We start from the raw sequence: 9,387 nt of genomic DNA, 5'->3' as shown, positions 1-9,387 counted from the left end.
GCCTGATGATCGCCAAGAGCACTTGGTGAATCGCCGAGTGGCTATTCAGTCTGCCTAAAGTTCCAGGGATCCAGCCCTGAGGGAAGTAACCAAGTCGGCGACACGAAAATGGCAGTCGGTGAATTGCCGAGCAGTTCCACGATGACAAGAGGGATCGCCCAAAGTTACATGCCATGAGGATGCTGAGAGCAAATACAAAAAGGCAATAGAAGAGAGCAAAGGGAGATTTGCCAAACCACTCAGCGAACCCGACTTACCTCGCCTAATGGCCCTTCAAGGCTAATATTTGGCAACTATAAATTGGATTTTGAACTATTAATTCAGAGGTGAGAGTGTAGAGAGTTAGTCTAGAAGAGTTTTCTTAGTAGACTTGAAGGTTACTTGAGACTCAATTTGGAGATTTTTGAAGTGGGTTGCTAATTCTAGCTCGAGAGAGTGGATAAATTAAGGTGTGGGTTGTTCTTAATTGCTATGTTTATTGATGTTCAGAAAATATTACCTGATTCGGGGTAGTTGTTAGAGAGAATTCTATCTCCCTTAAAGTCTAGCCTACCCACTGATATTTAGTTGTTTACTAGTAGTTTCAATTACCCATATGTTGAAATTTTCCTATAATCGATCACATCTTGAGAATTCTTCTTTGTATTGCTAGTTTAGTTTTTGTGTGACTTGTTGTAGTTTATAATTGCAAATAACCCACCCCCCATCTGATATTCGTGTCACCCCTTTTGATTTGGTTTATGTCTTTTCGATAAATTCTTTTCCTATACCTAATTAGATCATATTTGTACTTGTTAATTGAATCTGAACACGTACCGTTCCCTTTGGGATTTGACCCCAACTCAATTGTTGGGTTTTATACTGTTTAACAATCGTTTGCATCTAGAATTTGATGAGGTGCGTTTGAAACGTTAATCAACGACTCCCAACTGTTGTCCAAAAAAATTCCACAAATGTTTTGCAGGCTCACTTAACTATCAATGAATATGAGCTTGATAGTTTCTTGAATAGGTACAGTACAACATAGGTTGTCAAGAGGGCTTCCATTTCCAACTCGACATATAACATCACTAAAGAGTGAGTCTCCAAGACAAGAAAGACGTTTTAATTGGATACTTTTATTCTAATTTTTTGTCCACATATGATTTGGCACTTTAGTTTCCATATGCAATTCCAAACTGAATTATACATCATCTACTATATATATATAGTAGATGTAGAACACCCTTCAGCTAGTTCGTGTGTCCACTTCTTCAGAATTTGAACAACCTTAATGAAAATTTTGGCTTTGTCACTAACAAGTAGCCTCTAAATCAAGACATCATTTCTTCTACTGGAATTAATTTTTATATTGGTCATATGTTGAACCAGCAACTGTGAAAACACAATTTGAAGTCTATACTCATCTCTAACCTAACCTATTGATAAAATTTTTCACTTGAATCTTGATCAAGTAACTAGTTAGGAGTGCAAGTTGCTAAAGATCCTTAGCCTGTCTAGTTGTCCCACCAACTATTATTCACTAGCAGAGAAATTCACAATCAACCAGGAAAAAAGCTTACTGTGAATTGCAATGGAAAACAGGAAGTTTTTGTTAAGGCATATTGTACCATAGATATACTGAAAGCTATGGCATTTAAATTCTAAAGCATGATTTTGACTGATTTTTCTAGAAAGTATATTTCATGAAATACTGATGAAGAATACAAACTAGGGTTCTGAGTTCTATACATGGATTACATTAATTCTTCAAAAAAACAAAAATAGGTAATCAATACATTGGAACAATATTATCTAACTTTCAATGGATTCCCAAGGTTTTGGAAACTCTAGGTCTAAATAATTTATGAGAACTTTGAGGACTTGACTGAATTCTAGGGACCTAATGGGTGAAAGGAACCCACTAGTGAAATCCCACATACCTAGTGACGAAATCTACGAAGAAATTCTTTGGATTTTGGGGCTAAAGTTTGAAGAACACTCCTGCTTGTTTTTGGGAGAAGCAGTTGACTTTTCTTATTCTTATTGCTCTAAGTTGGCTGATTTTTTGAGAATGAGAGTTCTCAGTATTATCTGACTAGATTATTAGGCTTATACTGAGTAAAAAACGTAGTTTAGGCATGAAATGACATATTTTAAGTGCTCAATGCATATGGGAAAAGACCAATGCGACCTTGACTTAAATGTTGTTGAAGTGGCATCAAAACAGGCTTCATGGGTCGTCATGATGACGAAAGCCCGTCTAGCAGCTTGTGAGGATGCCCGGCCTTATAGGGTTTCACTAAAATGGGCATAAAGTCTTACTCCCAGCTTGTATTTAATCAAAATTGGTGTCCTTTGAAGAGGAATCAAAGATCTTTAATTTGATTGGTCATGGGCCACCTAATTCATTTTGTACTAAAAGATATTGTCGTTTAAAGTTAACCCTAAACCCTAAATCTAGCGAGTCCCCTTCACGGACGACTTCACAGATTGTGTGGAGCATCACAGACCGTTTAGATATTTGTGGTGCATCCCGTGATTTTGGGGTGAAACCTAACTTAAAAGTTGACGAAATGACTTCAAGACAGGCTTCACGGGTTTTCTAATGCACCACGACCCATCAAGTGGGTCTTGAAGATTCTCTGCCCGACAAGGCTTCCCTAAAATGAGCATAACATTTTAATCTGGGTTCAAAATTAATCATACTTGTTGGCGTTGACAAGAGGAATCAAAGACCTTTAATTTGATAGGTTTTGGGACATGTAAATCATTTTGTGCTGAAAGATAGGATCGTTTGAAGTTGACCCAAACCTTACAGTCTGTCAAGCCTCTTTCGCGAGCCATTTCACGGCTCATGTAATGCTCCACGGACCGTCTAGTGGTCTGTGGTCCTTCACAGTAGCAATGGTGGTTCTGTGTCCCCCTCACGGGCCACTTCACGGCTCGTGTGGAGCTCCACAAACCGTTTAGTGGTCTATGGTCTTTCACCTTTTGTTGGGTGCACAACCACGAGCAGGGTGACAGGTCGTGTTCCTCTTCACGGCCCATGGACCCCCTCCATTGTTTTCCCTTATCTCTTGTTCAATCTTACTTGTAATTTTTGAGGTGTTACAATATCTCTCTCTTGGGGTCATTCGCCCTCAAATGAAGTCTAAATAAGCTGAGTTTGGACGAAAGAGCTGAAATCCCTACCAACTAAATACTAGAAACTTATATCTAATTGAACTGAGTTAGATGAACATGCAAATATGCTGAAATACAAGGATAAATGAGGGAACAAGATACTTATACTAAATTACACAAGAGTAAATTGAGAGATTGGATGAGAACTATTACCTCAAGCTGAAATGGAATCGGAAGGAACGAGGTAAGGATACTTGGCATCATGTCTACTTCTATTTCCCAAGTAGCTCCTTCTATGGACTGACTCCTCCCATAACCTTTACTGAAACGACTTCCTTATTTCTCAACCTATGATCTTGACGGTCAAGAATCTCAATTGGCACCTCTTTATAAGTGACACTATCTTTCACAGCCACACTCTCTAATGGTACTATCGATGTCGGATAACCCACACACTTTTTCAACAAGGAAATGTGAAAGACTGGATGGACCATTGCTAGTTCTATTAGCAACTCTAACTCATAAGCCACATTACCAACCTTTTTCAAGATTTTGTAAGGACCTATATACCTTGGACTGAGCTTCCTTTATTGCCAAATATCATCATCCCTTTCATGGGTTAAACTTTTAGGAATACCCAATCATCGATTTGAAACTCCAAATCATTTCTTATCGTATCTGGATAGGACTTCTAACCACTCTGAGATATTTTTAGTCTATCTCTGAAAAGTTGAACTTCTCCATAGCCTCATGAACTGTATCTTGCCAAATCAAGGTTGTTTTACCTAATTTGAACTAACCAACTGAAGATATGCATGTACACCTATATAGTGCCTCATAAGGGGTCATCTGAATACTGGAATGGAAGAATTTATTGTAAGGGAACTCTATGAGAGGTATGTGATCATCCCAACTATCCTTGAAATCAATCACACAAGCTCTCAACATGTTCTCTAAAGACTAAATGGTACGTTATGCCTGACAATCCGTTTGTGGATGAAATGTTGTATTGAGATTTACCTGAGTACCAAGACCTTTCTAAAATGACTTCTAGAAAATGGGATGTAAACTGATGACCTTTATTTGAGATGATAGACAAGGGAACCCCATGCAACCTGACTATCTCATTGATGTAGAGTCAAGCATAGTCCTCCGTTTAATCTGTAGTCTTGATAGCCAAGAAGTGAGTTGACTTAGTAACTCTGTCCACTATCACCCAAATAGAGCCATTTTGTCTGCGAGTACTAGGTAAATCCGTAATGAATTCCATGTTTATCACTTACCAATTCCATGTGGGAATGGTAATCTCTTGAGTCACACCTCTTGGTCTCTGATGTTCTACTTTGACCTGCTAAAAGTTAGGACACTTAGCCATGAAATTTGCGAAGTCCTTCTTCATATCTTTTCACTAATATACTTCATGTAGATCACGATACATCTTAGTGGCACCCAGATGAATAAAATATTTGGAATTATGGGCTTCTATAAAGATCTACTGCCTTAACTCACCCAGATTTGGAACACATAAGCAACCCTGGTAATGAAGTACATCATCTCCCCCTTGGGAGAAAACCTCAACTTCTTATTGTTGTAGTGCACCTTTCAACTGAAGTAAGAAAGGATTGCTATCCTGTTTTTCCTTAAACTCAGTTACCAATGAAGATTCTAATCAGTTTTGAACTATCACACCACCATCTGATGTGTTTGTAAGGAAACTCCTAAGCGAGAAAGCTGGTGAACATCATTTCTTTTCCTCCTCAACATGTGCTACACTACCCATGGATAGTCTATGAGGGCGTCAACTACTACATTGGCCTCACCTTGATGGTATAACACATTAATGTCATTGTCCTTGAGGAATTCAAGTAATCTCCTCTTACGAAGATTCAACTCTTTCTAGGTGAACTCATACTGGAGGATCTTATGATCTATGAACACACCAACATAAACACCATACATGTAACACCCCAAGGCTACCCCGTAGACATAACACGGGACCTAGGATCACCAGTGACCCCAAGCAAACCCTGAGTATGTCATATATGAAGCATGCTGAAATATAACTAAGTAAATCATATACCACGAGGAAGTGAAAACCAATGGATATCTGAAATAGGGAAAAACCCAACTAGTCTGAATATATGAAACATGACAAGAGTTTAGTGATGACTGAAACAACTCTTACAACTCTAGCTAAATCTACTTCTATTTCTGAAAAGCCTCTAACTGAGTTTAATTTCTAGGACATGTCCCCAACTAACTCTAACAAAATTGAAAACTGAAAGTAAAAACTAAAATAGAAATAATATCTATTGTCCTCAAAGTATAAGGACTCACCACTGAAGTTGTTGAAGTCGAATCGATAATTGATCTAAGCGTGATCTCGAAGTTGAGTGCCTGAACCCAAATCATGAATTGATGTTGCGCAAAGTATGTGTCAGTACTTGGTATGTACTGAGCTTGGATGATATGAATACTAAGCTTAACAATAAATATATAAGCTGAAAAATGCATATATGAGCAATACTATAAACTGAATTGGACTGAAGTATAACCGAAAGATAAACTGAACGCAATGACCAAGTACTAATCATGAAGTTAACATGTTGAACTCTATACTGAACTAATTGCTTAAAACCTAATCAATGAACTAAGTGTCTAACTATGAGAGCTACCTGACATAAACCACATGAGCTAAACATGGAGTCTGATGTATACTCCCCATCGAGAAGACCCAATATACCTTTCCAAGGGTATAAAGGTATGAATGTGGCGTGATCACTATAACTAATTCCCAACAGAGGGGACTTCTAAACCTATGTTGGCACGTAGTTCTAGGTTTTTGAGGGTACGTTGAACCCTACTCCAACTAAATGCTAAGTCTACTCCCTACTGAATATTCATGAAGCTAAAATGCACTAAATACTGGATAGCTAACCGACATGCTAGCTGAGAATGCAACATTTATATACTGGGAATATAGCATTTGAAATCTGAAGCATGAATTTCTATCTGAGTAGCGTAGCAAGTATTATTCATGAACTAGGATAAATTTACACAAGCTAGGGTTTTGAGTTCTATGCAAGAAACTATACTAACTTATCAAGAACCATGGCATTTAGATGAAAAGAACCATAATCTCAATAAATTTTGGAAATCTAGAAACCCTAGGTCTTAACAGTTTATGAGAATCTTAAGAACTAATTGAAAATCTAGGGACCTAATGGGTGAAAAACCCACTAGTGAAATCCCACATACCTGGTGATGAAATCTATGGATAAATCCTTTGGATTTCAGGGCTGATCTTTGAAGAACACTTCTGCTTATTCTTGGAAGAGTTGGTCTTCTCTTTCTTTTCTCTTTGCTCTAAGTTGGGTGATTTTAGGAAAATGAGGGTTTTGGGTAGGTTCTGACTAGATTATTAGGCTTAGAATGAGTGAAACAACGTAGTTAAGGCATCAAACGATATAGTTTAAGTTTCCAATAGATAGGGGAAAAGAACAATGTGACCCTGACTTAAATTCTTCCGAAATGGCTTCAAGACAGGCTTCAAGGACTGCCATGATGACCAAGGCCCGTCTAGCAGCTTGTGAAGATACCCTGCCCGATTGAGCTTGGACATAATTTTTACTCTGAGCTTGGATTTTAGTAAACTTGGTGGCATTTAAAAGAGGACTCAATTATCTATTATTTGATTGGTCATGGGCCACCTAATTCATTTTGTTCTAAAATATGACTATTTGAAGTTGACCAAAAACTTTAAGGCTGAACTTCCTCATTCACGGTCCACTTCACATATTGTGGAAGCACCACGGGCCATGTAGGCCACCATTGTTCTTCACAGCGAGTTGGGATTGCACTGGGTCATTTCCACGACACTCTTGACAGACTGTGTGGGGTTCCACAGACCATCCAATGGTCCGTGGTTCCTCACTATCCTCGGGGGGTTTCTAGCTTGATTCACAGGCATATTGATGGACCTTGTGGGGTTCCATGGTCCGAGTATGGGCGTGTGGACCTCCGTGCCCGGCTGGATGTAAACCATGATGAGGGTGACGGTTCGTAGACGTGTTCATGGCCCATGAACTCTTCTGTGGTTCACTCTTTTTCTATTGTTCATTCTTAGCTAGGTTCTGAGGTACTAGAATATCTCCCACTTAGGATCATTCGTTCTCGAATGAAAACTAAGAAAGCTGAGTTTGGATGAAAGAGCTGAAATCCCTACCAACTGAGAATTAGAAGGTGATATCTAACTAAACTGAGTTCCATGAACCATGCAATTATGCTGAAATTAAAGGATAACTGAGGGAACAAGATAATGAGACTTAATTTACACATGATTAATAGAAATGTTGGGGAGGAACTATTATGGCTGCTTCTGCTTCACAAGTTTCTCCCTCTACAGACTAACTCCTTCACAAAACCTTTACTGAAGCGACTTCCATATTTCACAACATACAAACCTCATCGCCAATAATTTTAATTGGAACCTCTTATGTAATGAATCGGAAAGTCATTTTTGGAATTTTGTTATAAAATTATTGTTTTAGAGTTATCCCGAGTTATTTTGAATCAGTGGTGGAAGTGGGTTTGAAAATTTAAAACTATTTATTTATCTATAGCTAATTAATTAACGGATAATTTTTAAATAATTAATTTAATTGTTGGTTAATGGGTCAAGTCCATCATTTAATTACTACCCTATATTAATTTAAATCATAATTTATTTATTTTCTTTTGGGAGAAAAATAAGATAAAACCTCCCAAGGAGGGTATTGCAGTGTCAACAACAAACCATTGGGATGGGTAAATTGTAACATGTAAGAATTTATTTCCTCAAGCTTTATGTTTGTATATATGGATAGAGCGGTCACATTTTTTATTATTATTTATCAATGGGTTCGAAAAAAGGAAAAAAGAAATTGAATTTTAAAGGGTTTGAATTTTTAACAGTAATGATGGTGGAATTTTTAACTATTGGGCAAGGCTTTAATGGCCAATGATTGCCGATTATAAATAAAACATGATAATGGAAGGAATTTATAATTTAGTTAAGCTGTTATGTATTTATCATTAGATAAAGTTATGGGTTATACCTCTGAGTTTGGGTTCAAATTTTTTGTATGGTTATCATATTACGATTCAAGTTTTGATATATTGGTATATGTTATGAAATAGTAGGTATATTGTATTATATGAATACAATTGGATTTAGGATATTGGAGAAATTGGAATTTAACCCTAAGCTTAAAATTTAGAAATATGAGAGTTGACATTTTAATTGACATCAAAATTTAAGATCTTCATTATAGATTTGGGTGAGTTCTTGACTGTAGGCTAGAAGTATAGCAATATAGATGTTGTTAGTTTCGAAATCTTATTGTGGTTACTTATTTGATTAGATTGCATTGATTTGGAAGCCCAATGAAAGGGGAAGACTCAAGCCCCGAAAGTGATTGTTCGATTATTTGAGGCAAGTGGATTTCTAAACCCTTTTTAACTGTACAAAATCGTGTATTTCCTTGTGCTATGTCTTGGGGAGTAATGGGACTTCGTGATGGTTTGACTTGTCCACATTGAATAATTTTAATGATGAAAGGGGTAAAAAATGCAATATGATTAATTGTTGGTGTGTGATGTGTTCAAAATGGTTTGTAAGGCTTATTGACTCATTGTTGATGTTGTATCACGATTGTGTTGTTGTAAAAAGTGCATTATTATGAAAATGGTCATCTCCTCATTATTTACGTGAGCATGTCATTTGCATTGCTATGAGACATGGTTCTGACAAGTGTTATGTGAATTGAGAAAGAATAAAAAATTAAAAAGGATGTACCATTTCGAGGGACGTGTCACGTGCCGCGACAGATTCTATTATCAAGGGACGTGTCGCGCGCCGTGGTAGATAGTATATATTAAGGGTCGTGTCATACACCGTAACGGATGCATGGACAAATATGGCTCCCATGGGTCTCGAACTGAGAGGCAACGGGTGTGTATCACTAGGTCAGGCATGCAACACTATACTTGACATTGCATTCCATTGCATTGCACATCTTTATCATTAATGAACTTGATATTGTGGTTTGCTGATCTAGTGATTGCCTTTTTGTGAAACTTGTGATTGATGAATATTGAGCTTGTTATTGAGGTTATATAACTGTTAGAGTGTTGTTGTTGAGTTGTGTGTTGTGTAAACTGTGAACTGTTAGGTTGGGTTGGTTTTATGCAGGTTATAGTTGTGGAGGTTCGGTTGGGGTGTAAGGAGTCCATATTCAATTC

Source organism: Solanum stenotomum, chromosome 2, assembly GCF_019186545.1.
Source record: "Solanum stenotomum isolate F172 chromosome 2, ASM1918654v1, whole genome shotgun sequence".
Classification (NCBI taxonomy): Eukaryota; Viridiplantae; Streptophyta; class Magnoliopsida; order Solanales; family Solanaceae; genus Solanum; species Solanum stenotomum.
This window is presented reverse-complemented; position numbering follows the sequence as displayed.